At 30.1% G+C, this 12,668-nt stretch overlaps 1 protein-coding gene across 1 annotated transcript in view; it reads left to right on the top strand.

Annotated features, from left to right (window-relative positions):
• LOC147067849 (uncharacterized) overlaps nucleotides 1-12,668 on the top strand; it is an 83,929-nt gene that overhangs the window by 48,072 nt on the left and 23,189 nt on the right. The gene's annotated exons all lie outside the window — the stretch shown is intronic.

The following is a 12,668-nucleotide window of genomic DNA, read 5'->3' as shown; positions in this document are numbered from 1 at the left end:
ATTCCGAGCGCTGTTAATTGCACAGAAAGCCCAGCGTCAATTTCAAAATATTCTCATTTGTTATTTTTTTCAAACCACATTAGCAAATAATACGAAATATCGGTCAAGTTTACCAAAAATTAATTATCATAAAACATACAATAAGTTCAATTAATAAGTCCATGGCTGGCTTTAAATACAGTTAGATAATTTTAATTATACTGTTAAATTGACAAATTTTGACTGACACATCTGACAGTTTGCATATTATAATTGATTTTAAATGACCACGTAAAGAAAAGATTGGAGGTATACATATTTGAAAATATTTTAGAAAGGAGTTTTGAAAACTGTAAGATGCATTTCTAGAAATCATAAAAATACATACAAAACACACAGGCGATCAATATATTCGGTTCAATAAAGAGTTTGGAGCTTTACGTCACATTAAATCTATGTTAATATAAATCTATATCATGCTTTTAAATTACGATCGACATGCTTTTGGTTGAGGCCAAAGTTCGATTTTTTATTTCCTGAATATACATATACACATTATTAATTTAAATAAACGTAAATTTTATCGTACTGATTCAACTTTTATTAAACAACTGATTTTGTCTGCCGTAGAGGGATATTAAAAAGTAATATACACATGTTCTACAATCATTTTTAAAACGCAAAAACCCCATTAATTATTATAAACTTTATAGAAACGTGCCTCATGCAAAATAATAGAAAAAGATTACCTAAAGTCCCCCAACAAAGTAGATAACTAATACCATCATCATTGTTTTAACACTTCCAAAGAAAATACCTTGCGTATATAAAAATATTATTTCAAAAATTCATAGTAATTAATGAAGTCACACAAATGGCCAGTTATTTTATGAAACCACCACAAAATATAATAATATGCATGTATAATTTAATTTAATTAATAACTATTATTTCACTGCGTAATGCTGATAACTACAACAACGTTTTTTTTCAATTATTTTTTTACATCTTACATGTCATCATTTGACTTCATTAATATTTTTTTTGAAATTGGAAGTATGAAGAAAATCAGCCTTAAAATTTGAATAATTTGGAAAATCATTTTGACAGTAATTGCGCTTCAAACTATAAATGGTTTCCAATCTTAACAGCGCCATCTTGTATTACATGCCAAATATAGTATGGTGATTCTTAGCAGGATTTCCAAACATAGATTACGTTGGCATCTGAAACGAAAACTTCATGGAAATAATATTTTAAAGTCATCGCAGGATTGTGTCACAGTTGCAAGTCCATATTACACGCGGAGAACTGCCGTATCGGGTGCGGCCAATCGCAAACCGGTCTGGAGTTGTGACGCAATCCGGCTGTCTTTAAAAACTGTTCGACCAAACTTCTTGCTATTTTGTATGCAGACGGTGCAGAATTCATATAGCGCAGTATGGATATTTTTCTTAGAGAGGTAATACAATTCGAGATATACAACGGTATTTTGTGTAACTATTACGCTACTGTAGAAACATCGTTTCAAACGTGTCTTTGAATTATATCCTGCGTTAATAAACTTAATTATAAGTAAGTTAAATGATTAATGATATTAGATAATGTAGAAGTTTTATAATATATATATATATATAAATATATACGAATAACGATTGTCAAGCAAGTCACGGTAGTCTGGTTGATAGAACAGTCATCTCTAAACCAATGGATCACGGGATTAATCCTTGAGCTGAGCACAAGAATGAATATAAACTTTTAATGAACGTTTAAACCAGTACAGGGACCTAATGAGTTAGGTGAATGGTTAATAGTTTTTCTTTGCGTACGTTTACATAAGCTCCGCTTAGAAAAAAAACATGGTAGGTAAGTAATTGGTTAACATGGTAAATGATTAGTTGTCAGTCATTGCCTCAAACCATTGAGTTCATGATTTGGATTCACACACACGTGTAAATTTTATCCAGTCGCTGAATTTGATTTAGCAACCAACAGTTTTAGAAATGGGCTTTCTTTTTCTTACTTCACGGTGAAAACTGTTTTATTGAGTAATACAATAAATGCATTGAAGCTATGTGGAAATTGTTGATTACTTGTTATTGTCGTCAGAAACTTACATTGAGTTCTGCCTCGTTTTGGACTTTCGCAAGGCACACCGTGGTTCCTTTTTATATAATATTTGACTCTATAAGGTTTTATGCATGGCCTCTTGTGTAAAAATGTAGAAAGAAGAGCTGGGCTTATGCATGTGATGGAATGTGAAATCGTCTTATTATTATCACCCTCACTTTTCAATTAACGCATTTTATCCATAAGTATGACATTACACTGCAGTGGCAAAGGGCAGAGGTAGTCTGTTATTTGACATAAATAGTGCACATTAAACTTTGTCAGTCATATGTATTTGTTTTTAATGAACTAAGACTACAATTTACAGATGGAGTTGATTAAATTGAAAGTTTCAATTAAACCATGCCTAAACCAAACCTTAATAGTTTTGGTGTTCTTTGGGCAATCCGACGAAATTGTGCACATTTTTTAATTAACACTTATTTGTTTCCATTGAATTAAGAATACATATTACACATGTTCTTGGTCAGTTTTTTTTTAAATTCATTAAGCCCTGCTAAAACCAAGCCATAATATATAAAATGTTATCCTATCTATAAAATATCAAAAACTATGTATGATTTAATGTCATAATTATAGATATTTTATAGATAGATGGGTATTTTTTGACTAATATCTATTATGACTTGGTTTCGCAGGGTTTAATTCAATTTTAAAAACTAACCAACACCATCTGTAAATTGTAGTATTAGTTCAATGAAAACAAATACTTACGTATAACTTTAGTGAGCACTATTTATATCGGATCTTGAAAGGCTACCTCAACCCTTCAACACTGCATTGCAGAGGGTTTTAGTTATTGTATTACTTGTATTTGAAAATGAAGTAAAAGCGTATATACTATTGTTTAAAGACAATAGTTGATGTGTAATTTTTTTTTGTATTACAATAAACATAGTAGGTACTTAAATAATCAAATAAAAAATGACATTCAATTTTGTCATCAAAAATAAATTAATAACTGATTGTCCGGTTGTCAACACTATACTATTATATGGCCAGTATCTCTTTGACCAATGTGGTTTGTCGCACGTTGTTTGAATATGCAACAACTTGTCCGGTATCTACAACTGCCTTCGGCTTGCTAGTTTGTCTTTTGTGCAAATGCAGGAAAAAAAACTCAGACGGAATAATGAAAACCACATTGTGTTTGTTTTCGCTATTAAATTCCTGAATAAATAATACGCACGCGGTGGAGCGGACAATAAATGACCCGCAATTTACTCAATCCGCTGATTAAGTTATCGCAATTATATAGTGTAGGTATTATGTCACAAGACACATTATGAAATCTTTTTGATTTTTATTATTAACATTGTATTCAGTACATATGTTTGTTGAAAATAAACCCAATTTTTCGTAAGTAGTCGTAAGTCAATGTTTAAGATACAATAATATGTAAGTATTTTAATTCATATAAAAAGACAATAATGTAATATACTTACCTACATATTATGTGTCGAAATATAATGTAATTATGGTGGATTACTGATCTAGGGGGGGGGGGTTACACATGATGCCGGACACTGACTTATGTTGAGAGGGCTGGCGCGCGCTGATAAATTGACGGTACACTTTTGATGGATGTTAATATGTTTGAGATTGATGAATGATGATGACAAGTTCAGGATTGATAATAGACGCGACGTTCGCTCAAACCGTATCAGATTTAGCATAACGAAAGTCAAACATATGCGTTTTGAGTTACTTGGTAGTTAACGACGGTTAAGCTATTACAAGCCTGCAACGCGACCGCTTTCTTAATGTCACTCGAGCTAACTTTTGAATCAGTCTATATAGTTGAATTAATCAATAAACTGTGGTTTAGCGGTAATAGGTCTACACGCACCAGTTGTCTTGAGCTAACTGAATGATATTCGCAATCATGGTCGTTTTATGACCCGTAAATACTCGTCGCCTGGTCTTGTGACAATATTAAATAATGAATGACGGCCACCATATTTATTGGAAAAGAGAGCTCATTGTAAAGTGTTATCCTTTTATGAATAAAATACATAATTAATAATTATTGATGCGTACTAGCAATGTTTGGTCTACCACAGCTACACCCAGTGTACCCTTTGCGCCCTTTATGTGCAAGACTGTCGCAAGTGTGGCACCCTTCTCACTTTTCCGAATCGAATCCCATGTTAAACACGGCCCTGCAATTAATACCTGGCCTGTGACTTGTCTCAACGTCTGCCGGCTGTGTGCGGTTGCAATTATACTGATTTTACAGAATAGTTGAATCTAAATTGTAAAGATAACTTTGATACTTGACTAAATTTCAACATTTTTATATTATATACCAATATACTTGTACCGATTGGTCCTATTGACATGGTGAACATATTATGCACGACAGCTATAATATTTTATTAAAAATCTGCCTAATATATAGTCGAAAGAGGGTATTACAATATTAATATATATATATTTCAGTAGAAATGTCTATATACAATACAATATATAATATATGGATTATTCGACAACAAAATTAAGGAAATGCGATTAAAAAGTCCAATACAAATAGCTAAGCACAAAATATTGTTTTTCTGATTCAACCTATAGATAACAACATTAATTTTTAATTCAAGATAAGGTGGATGATTAATATATTTAAAATTTATACCACATGGTAAGGATATTATCGTCATAGATGAGGGTTATTAATTACCTCAAAGCATCAGAATCCTTCGAACCGTTATATATAATATTATACAGATGTGACATTTTTATTTAATTTAGAATCGATCAAAAACCTGTTAATTTAATGGTGTTAACTACCAAAACTTGGTAAAATGACATAAAAATGAAGATAAACCTCAATATATAGTACTTAATTAACATTAATTTAATAGCGATAAATACTGATTTAGTCTACTTAGATGGCCGTAGCCAACTGAGCATTAATTAACATATATAAAAACTGATATCAAAATCATGTAGTAATGCGGTTTGTTAATTATATTTATAAGTGAATCGGTTGAAAGCAAATGGGATTCTCTCCATCACTTAGACATTAAGATATGCGCATAAAATAATGACTTAGTTCTCTGAGAGGTTTTTAGATATATTATACATTCAATTGTATCACGTTAACATAATTTACTAAGCTACTTCGATTTATTGTGAATTTAATGAAAAAAAAATCCTTTTGCTTTTAACCTACTCAATAAGGTATATATTTTGTTTAACTGTAAGAGAATGACAAAAGTGTATTGTTGATTCAAATACGTTAAATTAAAAATCGCAATACTATTATAATTTTGAAACGAATTGTGATTCATTAATTAGAAAAAAAAACTTTTCGGAGTGCTCTAAAATAAATTGAAAGTCTATTGCAAATTTATTATTGTGATTATTATGAAAGAGTGCCAATTTTATGGTGATAAAAAATACAGAGCCATCTTGATGATACCCATTTTAATATTACCCAATCTGTTTATCACGACAACATTGAAAAGTAATAATAAATAATGTAAAACTTATCTCTTCGGGTCAAATGCACAACACATTAATAATTTATATAATTTTGCTTCGGCAAAAAATAGAATAAGCATACTATAAAAATGTAAAATATAAATTGAATCAAATAATTTTACAACAATCGTGATTGTTTTATTACATAATTAAAATATAATCTTAAAAGTGCACTGAAGTCTTAATACCATTAATCTAACTAAGGTTTCTTCTGTAACGTATTTAGGAAACTGTTCGTTAGTATTTTCCCACAATACGTACGGTCATTCCATTTCACTAAGTTTCTCTAAACATTATAAATTTGCATGCTTTTGTACGACAACCGTATGAAATCAGTTTAGAACTAGATCAAAACCTTTACTAATTTGAAACTTTCTGAATTGGGTTACTTTCACTAAATCTTTGGAGCATTTAAAAAAATTACTAACAAATAGTAACCACAAATTAAATATCAATATGTAAATATAATATAATCTTATTTTATTAAACACAATTGGTAATATTTTAGTATTTCAGTATTGTATTAGCTTGGAACATAATATGACACGCCTAAAATCCCGATTTTTCTCAGTCGCTAAATTCTACCGTCTTTTAGAATGCCAGACCTGAAACGTGTAGATCGCTTTTGTAACATTGATGCATGCTGAGGGACGGTCAATCAAAAAATTTAAGCTTAGTAAAACTCGTATGTATAATATAAAATAATACTTTGTAAATTGTCGTATATTTAATTAACTAATGTGTACCTACTTTCAGGGGGGTAGTTTATTTACGTTTTCTGTTCTTATAAGAATAGGGAATCCAATCCCGAGCCAAAATTCTGATCCCGGAATTCCGGGATTACAATTTGACAATCCCAGGATCCCGGGACTGGTCCCGGGATTGGCATTTTTTCCATTGTTTATATAAAATTTTTATATATACAAATAACATTGATAAAATCGATCAAAAATAAATCTAGTATAATTCATTCTATTTAAGACATTTATTGTTAATATTGTATACGTTCAATCTTGGAAATACACAAATTTAATGGAGTAAATAATATTGTAATATAAATAATAATGTGAATTTAATATGAGATTGCTGTTTCTGATAGTAAAGACATAATGAATGGATTAGCGAGATTTAAATTAGTAAAGCAAATAATCATGGCGTACTTATGGCCTTTCCGCTTCATAAATCTAATTAGTCAGCCAAATATGAAATTGCCGTTGTATACGTTCAATCTTGGAAATACACAAATTTAATGGAGTAAATAATATTGTAATATAAATAATAATGTGAATTTAATATGAGATTGCTGTTTCTGATAGTAAAGACATAATGAATGGATTAGCGAGATTTAAATTAGTAAAGAAAATAATCATGGCGTACTTATGGCCTTTCCGCTTCATAAATCTAATTAGTCAGCCAAATATGAAATTGCCGTAAAACGTATGCTATCATGGTGGAATTACTTTGCTAAAAGTGCGAAGCATTGTTTTTTCCAATCTTTCTCATTTTTAATAATTATTTATGTGAAAAAATAAAATGAATCGGCTACCTACACATGGGTGTAAATCAAACTTCATTCTTTCAGTATTTTTTCTGTTATATTTTCGCTTTTATTTTATTTTCCATACAAATTGATAAAAAAAATCAATCCCGAAATCCCGGGATTATGTTTATCAATCCCGGGATTCATAGGTATCGAAAATATCCCGGGATTGGAATCCCTATATAAGAATAATATGTAAACGTCTTATGTAATTTTAATCAAATACTCTATCTATAGTACTAGTGTATTTCACTATTTTTTATAGGATATGTTTATTTTCTTCAACTACGTACCTATACTCATACATGATTGATTAGGTATTTTCATAATTATTGTAAAAGTACTTTTTAATCAATATTGAGAAGTATGCTACCAAATAGACAGGAGTATAAACCTCTTTTCAAATTACATACATCTATGCACACTTTCGTTTTCTCGATAAACATTTCCTGGTGGCAGTAAACCCGATGAAAGGATTAACAAATTTGGTGGGCTTGTTTTATAGCGCCTGCTCGATTTGTAAAAGTGTGGGCCGTTGATATTATTACGTTTTTTTTATTATCATTTTAATCTCAGGTGGGACGTTGATTTCGCTCGGAAGTGAGCTTGTCACAGCCTTGCCTGTAAGTGACTTGGCAGAATTAATGACAGTACCAAGTTCGATGAAATATCTTATATTTGAATTGAAAATCATTTTTATTAATAATTCCATTAAGAGCTAATTAGTGGTTTGGAAAATATAAATTAGGATGTTGAAAATTATGATTAGATTAAGATTAATTCATTTTACTATAAACTCAACAGTCTAAGTAGGATGTAACCATAAAAAATGAAGATTTTAAAGTATATTTGAGAACTGATTAGTGTAAAAAATGTGTATTTACACTTTGTATGAAAGATAGAAGGCAGTTTAATATGTCACTATGTGATGTGCTATATTTTCTCATTATACATACAAAATTAAAATCAATCACAAAAATATATTAATACCTACAATAAAAGAGTGTTGTGGTACGGGTCCCCGTTTAAAAAAAAACCTTATTCTAGTATGTGAGATATCCCGGGTTATGGTGCCTTTTAAAATTACCCTTTTGCCAACACATTATATATTTCATTTGATGTGTTTTTGATAAAAATATGTTTGATAAAATTTACATTGGCAACTTACAATTTTGTTTACAATGTAATAAACACTTAATTATCGGAAAATTGATTTGTTTTTGGGCCTATACCTATTTGAAAAGGTGTGTTAATATTATTTTATGATAGTATTTTATCCCAAGATCCATTCTTTATTATTATTAAAACTATATTTACTAAAAAATATAACCGATAACCATATTATAATATCATTATGAATATGACATTTTTGTTATTTTGTCATTGTTTACCTCAAAGCAACAACAATAAGTACCTAATTCTATATGATTTAAAATAATTATATTATTGACGTGAATTCTCTACCAACAAGAGGCATATTATTATAACTTGCAATTGAATACATCAATTATTAATAATTTAAATTTTTAAGTGATTTTTTTATTTACGTAGAGTTTAGATTGGGTATGGCTACAATATTGAAGCTCGATTAAATATAAATAAAAAAGATGTAAATTGAAATCTTTCGAATTGATGGAATATAAAATACATTAAAAAAAACAAGAGGCAATAATAAGCTAAATTTTGATGATTAATATAACAATACAAATATTACAATCATAACGTTTTTATAATTGTTAGTATATATTTAAAAACATATTGTTTTTTAAGTAATTTTAGGTAAAAATGTAAATTATCATTAAAATGTTTAGCATTGCTTAGCTTCATATTTTGACGTTAAGTGTCTCTAGTGGACAGTAGTAGTAATTTATAAGAAAAGCCTATTGTTTCGTTACATACCTCCTTAAGATACACTTAGAGATAAATTAACACCCATTAAGTTAACAGAAAATACCAATTCATTTAACTCAAAAATATTGCAAGGTTTTTGAATGTAAAACATTCTACTCGTATATATCAACATAATTATCTTTCTTACTTTGTTACTTCCGATTGATAATATTTGGCTGATTTTAATTTGATATAAATACTTACATGTATTGACTGCGGCCGATGGCCTTTCGAATATCAGGTTTTAACTTTCGTCTTCGCGCAGCCAAAAGAAATAATGAAATGTCAATATAATAATATATTTTTTTTACGCTCGAAAGTTATCCAACAAGCCGATTCGCCACCGTGTCAAAAAATAATAATATGCCTTCTTGTCATTTTGAAAGTTATAGCTTGGACTGAACTCGGGCACATATTTTATTCTCAGTGATAAAAAAACTGCTGTAGCTAATTCTAATAAATGGCGCGAAATATTTTTTGCACAAATCAGTGTTTCTTAAACATACAACATACTAGTATCTCCTAAAAATACCCATTTTACAATTAATTAGGAATCATTTTTTTTTTAAATTCTGAGCTGTCAATTGAAAAAATTCTCTCCTGAGCCACCACTGTGCGAATCATTGATAAGTCAAATATTTTTCACGAAATTATTATAGTTCCTTGAATTTTGTTCAGTATGCGTAGAGTTGCTTCTTCATAACTTTGTACTCCCGGTTCTAGGATGAAAATGATGTAATATATTCTAAAAATATTTTTTACATTTTATATTATCTATTTATTTTCTTGTTAATATATGTATTATTACAAGTGAATATCATTTTATCTCATTTTATGCGGGGTAATTAGGCAAATAGGCGAATCAGTGTAGTAAAAAGTGCAAAAAAAAATGCAAAGTTATGAAAAGTATACTCTACTACTGTTTGAGAAACACTGGTATATCTTTACGTCAGCTCGATTTCAATATAACAAATAAAATCAATTTTAATTTGTGAAATATTATTGTAGCAGATTCGAATACATCAAATGATTGGTATATGTATTCAATATTGAATAGGTAGTTGGATAGTAATTCATGGAAAATAATTGATCATAGACAATATTGTTTATACTAATTTTTATTTATTGTCTTTTTTTACCTTATGGTTGCTGCAGCATTTATTAATCGTGAGTAAATAATAAATCCCTTGGTAAAATTTAATTGGCTGTAAATTCAAATTATTCAACATTTTAAGGGATACCGTTCCATTCAGATTATCAAAAGTGATCTGGATGTTTTGCAATGTCATCATGATTATCAATTTTCTTCAATATTAAGCATAACTTGACAAGCCTGTAAATCTGTCCGAACGTGTAACTTTTCCATACTCAGGGTACAATGGTGGACAGTGTATGATATGCCAGTGGCGAAGACTCCATACTAGACGATTATTTGAAGTCTACCTTCTTAAGAAAAATATTTTTTAATTGCATACTGACTTATTTATATAATCACTTGATTGCATAATCTATAAAATAATTTATTTTGCCAACGAGAGATGCCGTATGTGTAGGAATGTATTACACAGATAATAATTACAAAACAGTCTGCAAAGGTTTTAAAAAATATACCACAGCGCGCCATCTGTCTTGACGTAAATAAAGGTCGGATTATGTTTCAAATAATTCTCAATTTTTTTCATATGGACTTTACGTCACGTAGCCCAGTCTATCGAATTGTATGAACTAAGGTAAGCTCCAAACACAACCTCTAAACGCAAGTGTAAGATTCTTATATTTCCAATACCAATGTCGATCACTTATTATATTATTTATGATTTCTTGAAATAGGTTTTTAGTATAGAAAATATAAACAAGTATCCATAATCAAATTCAAGGAATTCTTCTAATCTATTGTTTGCTGTATTCTAGACTCTAGAGGAGGGCAATCATTCAAATTGCTCAGAGTATTTTCCATCCTTGCCCACTGCTCGGGCCAGATAGTTCATATCATCGTAATGGTAATACAATCTCCAAGTTAAATCGATAGGTAAATAATTTATCCAATTACGCTATTCTTCTTGTCCACCGGGGGGTGAAGCATCGACTGAATAATATTCTGAACAGTGAACACCTACCTATAGTAATAATATAATTTTTATCAGCGTTGAGTTCTATGACCTCAGCTTTTGTTACAAGTCAAGATCGTAAAAGCTCTACTAGTGTGTTTGCGTTTACAGCTAGTAAGGATAGGTTGTAAGATTTCACCTCGAGATTATTTTGTAAAATTAAATTAGTGATACCTAAGGCGGTGTATGCTATTCCACAACTGTTAATAGAATTATTATCTACAGTCGTTATTTCAATAGTATTGAGGAAATATATTTTATTAACCACACACAGCAAGCGAATTTACAGAGTACATTTAATTAATTTAAATTATATATATCAGAATGCATATATATATCAATGATTATCGATAGACTTTGATGTTTATATTCATTATTTGATGTAGGTATGTAATTTTATTCGAATAACACAGAATATTCTCAGCTCTCTACTTAAAAGAGCATACATAAGTGAAACGGCAAATAATTTTCAACAGTAGGTGGGACGACATTTTTCACTCGTCGCCAATCGGAGACCGACAGTCGAGGTGTAAGCACGTCAATTTGTTTTGTGATGGCGTCGGAGGAATATATTCTTAAATCGTGTAAAGATGACTAAAAAACGTTACCCATTTACTTGAAAAAGAAAACATGTCAATTAATATAATATTATTATTACTAATATAACAATAACATAACAATAAATGGACGCATGTTGAATTTTTATGAAAAATTATATTGCTCGCGTCATTTGCACAATCCGCGCATCTCCTAGTCACGATCTTTTTAGACCATGCCTCAACTGAAGTAATAGCCTTAAGATGGTACTTCAGTGAAACGGCAAATAATTTTCAACTATAGGTGCGACGTTGAGCTGTGAACACGTCAATTTGTTTCGTGATGGCGACGGGGGTATTAATTCTTAAATCGTGTAAAGATTAGTAAAAAAACGTTACCCATTTACTTGAAAAAGAAAACATGTTAATGAATATATTATTATTGTTACGAATAGAACAATTAACAAAACATTAAACGGACGCATGTTGGATTTATATGACAAATTATATTTCGTTCGGCACGCGTCATTTGCACAATCCGCGCATCGCCTAGCCACGATCTTTTTAGACCATGCCTCAACTGAGGTATAGCCTTAATAAAAACCTTTTTGAAATACAACAGTGAAATAATAATGTTATATTATAACTGCACAAATTGGTTTAATGAGCAGCTATTAGTGCAAGAACGTAGTGGTCGCGCGGCGGCGTCTTGCGAAACTCAAACGTATAACCGTGTGTAAAATGTTCGTAGACAGTGTGTTTTTTGGGGCATAATACACACGGTTATACGTTTGAGTTTTGCAAGACGTCGCCGCACCGCGCCCGCCAAATGACTACGGACGAGCACTTACATAGATACTTTATATTTCTATTATGCTTTATTTATATATTTATTTATATTTTGTTAATTATCAATTTTTAAGTAGTCGTTGCGAATTTAGCGATATTCACCAATCCGTATATTTCTTTCTGTGCTTTACCTAATTCAATTTATCAATATCA

This window comes from Rhyacophila brunnea, unplaced genomic scaffold (genome assembly GCF_057557595.1).
Source record: "Rhyacophila brunnea isolate RB1 unplaced genomic scaffold, BYU_Rbru_1.0 scaffold_3, whole genome shotgun sequence".
Lineage (NCBI taxonomy): Eukaryota > Metazoa > Arthropoda > Insecta > Trichoptera > Rhyacophilidae > Rhyacophila > Rhyacophila brunnea.
The sequence above is the reverse complement of the archived record's forward strand: the minus strand, read 5'-3'. Positions and strand labels throughout refer to the sequence as shown.